Source organism: Triticum dicoccoides, chromosome 4A (genome assembly GCF_002162155.2).
Source record: "Triticum dicoccoides isolate Atlit2015 ecotype Zavitan chromosome 4A, WEW_v2.0, whole genome shotgun sequence".
NCBI classification, from domain to species: domain Eukaryota; kingdom Viridiplantae; phylum Streptophyta; class Magnoliopsida; order Poales; family Poaceae; genus Triticum; species Triticum dicoccoides.
In genome coordinates, this window is record NC_041386.1 from 541766761 (window position 1) to 541770316 (window position 3556).

At 46.7% G+C, this 3556-nt stretch overlaps 1 non-coding gene across 1 annotated transcript; it reads left to right on the plus strand.

The window, feature by feature from the left end:
* The first annotated feature begins 601 nt into the window (after positions 1–601).
* On the plus strand, positions 602–675 carry TRNAD-GUC. The gene has a single exon. It is a non-coding gene; the product is annotated as a tRNA-Asp (tRNA).
* Positions 676–3556: the final 2881 nt, after the last annotated feature.

The following is a 3556-nucleotide window of genomic DNA, read 5'->3' on the forward strand; positions in this document are numbered from 1 at the left end:
GTCTGTCATCCGGGTTTGACTTGATCTGGTGATATCCTGAATATGCATCCAAGAAGCTCAGCAGCTCGCATTCGGCTGTGGAGTCTATCACCTGATCGATTCTCGGCAAAGCAAACGGGTCCTTGGGGCAAGCCTTGTTGAGGCTTGTGTAGTCGATACACATTCTCCACTGCTAAAACTTGTGCCAAAATAACGGATGCGAAGAAGAACAAAAGGCCTTGGACACGTAATGGATCCTGAAGCACGATTTCTGCGTCCCCCTGACCGCTCGGGCGAAGGCAGAGCATGGAATGATCGTAGGGGCATAACATCATCTACTACTGTGAAACTCCCGGGGGACGCTTTTCTAACTGGTTTAGCCTCTAGAGGGGGGAGGAAGAACACCCTCTAGACCAGTAGATTCGCATTGTTGAAGAAAGCGAAGAAAAAGGATGCTGCTATGCCTTGCTTGTGGCTCTTTCTTCCGTCGATACTAGATTCATTCTTTCCGCGAGGGCCTCTGCTTCTCTCTGTTCGGTGCCAGCAATGGTTAGTGCGGTAAGGATAATCGGATGTGAACTAGCTTGCTCTGCTTGCGGAGAAAAACCAACCAAGAGGCGAGGGGGAAATAGCTCAGTTGGTTAGAGTGCTGGTCTGTCACGCCAGAAGTCGCGGGTTCGAACCCCGTTTTCCCCGCCCGATCTTCCTCTTCCTGCCCGACTCATTTTGAAAACACTGGAAGCTGCTGATCCCAGCGTAGCATTCAAGACAATTGTTCCTTCTTCGGTCTCCCTCCACCCCCTTCGTTTGTTGTGGGTCTCAAATTGAGAGGAATCAGCAAAGAAAAGAAATCTTCTCCGGGTGACAGGGGAAGGGACAACTGGTTAGTTTGTGTTAACCCCCAAACTCCATAGGCCCCGCAATAGAAAGAGTTTACTTCGGATGCCCCCTCCTCCCAACTTCATCACACCCGCCTTTTTCACATTGTTTTGAAACAAAGGAAACATGCAACTGGAAGCTGAGAGGCTAGGGGACTCGGGTCAGGGCGGGATGAGTGCTGCTATATGGTTTGAACCCTGTTGGATCAGATCTTTCGCTTTGACGAATTTGGACTCATACCCATGGTCATCTGATTGATCTACTCGGCTTCGGTACTGAAATGAAAAGGCCAAAGGCCAAACAAAAGACGTTTCGTCTGCTCCAGACGAGGTAAGAGCGAACAATACACCCGGATAATTAGAATTCAAAAAAATTTGTCGTTATTGTCGCAAGCATACGACTCATCACGAAATAAAGAAACAGAAGCCCTATCTGGGCGAAGCAAGCCAGTGCCAGTGCAAGGCGGGGCGGGGAATCGAGTCTATTCAGGAGTGCATTTCCCTAGCGGACGAGGTGATTTATGCAAGATCTTGTCAAATTGATTGATTTAGCTGGCGAAAAAAGAAGAAAATTCTTGTTTTTTCTTTCTAAAAATCGATATTGGCCGAGAGACAATCAAATAGATTTTCTCTTTAGCGGGCATTTCCATATAGGACTCATTTTCTCCCAATAATAGCATAGACATCATATATTTTTTCTTGCAAGCTCAAGTGCTTGATTGTTGACAAATTCTTCTCTCAGCAGGGCACCTCAGGGGAATCTTTAGATTTGGCGGCTATAGACTCAAAGGGCACAGACAGGCTAAGTTTGTAAGCTCTTTCTCTTTTTTCGTTTTTCGCCACCTCCTGTGTCTTTCCGTTTAAGGTCTTTAGTCTTGTCAATCGGCCATGACTCGTCTTCTCCTTGGTACCTACCGCTATTGAACTTTGGTACCTATATTCCTGAAACAAGACAGGCCTCAAGCAGCCTCACTACTTCGATCTCAGTAACCTAATGATCTCCCCAAACGGTATCAGGCTGGCTCGCTTGGCGGGTCGTCTCCCCTTGAGTCTGGCCCCCCCGGGTATCGATACGCGGCTTAATCCCGGCCTACTTTCGCTTCTAAAGTGCCTTTTTTTCAACAAGCAACTCACTCTTTTCGAACTGCACTTTGAAAGCCAAACCCAAGAAAGACCATATCAACTACTCTCCAAATAGCAGGATAACGGATTTCGCTTCTGCACTTGACTTGAGCTCTTTTGACAGTCCTAAGAAAATCACTCCCCACACCTACTTTGAATTTCACTTAACGGAGCGGCGGATCCAATAAAAAGGGACTACATTCCAATCCTACTTACCATATCTCTGGGTTTGCAACGAAAACTTGGTATATTGACTATACGACCATTAACTAAAATATGTCTATGGTTGACTAATTGGCGGGCCCCAGGAATGGTTGAAGCCATACCCAATCGCCTTGACTCTATAAATAAAACCAGTAGCTTGGGCTAGCGAGGAATGTCTGACTTATGGTAGGAAGCTGTAGTTAGGGACGCCCCTACTTTATTTACAAGATGAAAGAGATCCGTATCAAGAGCTTATTCTTTTGGCTTTAAGCATGGCGCCCGCCTCGCTGATACTTATTCATTTCTTTGAATCGATAAAGCTGCTGAAGGTACTGAAAGAATGGAGGATGTTCATTCTGTCGACAGTTCCTCGGAAAGTATCTCCTATCACCTTAGAGAAAATAATCTCCCTTTTATTATTAAGGAGCTTCCTGCCCCGGCTCACTCCTCTTTCCAGCAATCTATGTGGGAAGCACTCGTTCAAAGTAAGTTGAGATTCAAAGCGTTCCCGTAAGCTAGTAAGTCAATCAAAGCTATAACTCACTGAAAGACTCTACTGAGACAAAAAGATGGGCTGTCAAAAAGGTAGAGGGATTCAATTGGATTAAAGGGAAGAGAACACCAAAACTACTAGCGAAAAGCACTTTCACCTGGCTAACGGTAGGTTTCGGCTCCTCGCTACATCCCTTCCGCTCCTACTAAGGTAGGGTCTTTCAAATCAATCAGGAAAGCGTGAGCGATACCCCCACGCATCGTGGCCGGTTCCCTCGGGGGTAGAAACTTAGCTTGGAGAAAGATCCCGTTAATCTTCGGGCTGGCCCTTGCCTATAGCGAGCACTTTCTTAAACCGAGATGTGAGACTACTAAAGAGGCAGGTAAAGTACGAGCAGAGAAAAGTCCCGGGGGAACGTGTTTACCATGAATAGGATCTCCTCAGGTTCCAGGAATGCCATTCCCTCATTGAAAAGAAAGCGCCAACCCTGAGATTATTTCAGATTTTATCACTATCCGGACTGCTATCTACTATCTACCTATCTAGCTACCCGGGCTCGTTGTGAGGGGAGACCTGGACCCCTGCAGGTGCCGTTTTCCCTGCTGCCACTGTTCATGGATTAACGAAAATGTGCAAGAGCTCTATTTGCCTCTGCCATTCTATGAGTCGCTTCCTTTTTGCGACGTAGGATGATTTCATCCGAGTGTGTGTAAGGCGGGTGGCGTTACCGCTCATACAGCTCCCAGCCAGCAAGCAGTTAGCTTTCCTCTAGAAGTCATGGAAGTGGAGCCTCAACTCACTACGCAATCATGTTAATGGATTGGTTAGATGCTATTGGAGACTTGGAGTAATCAGATTCTAGGGAAGGGAAGCTTAGAAT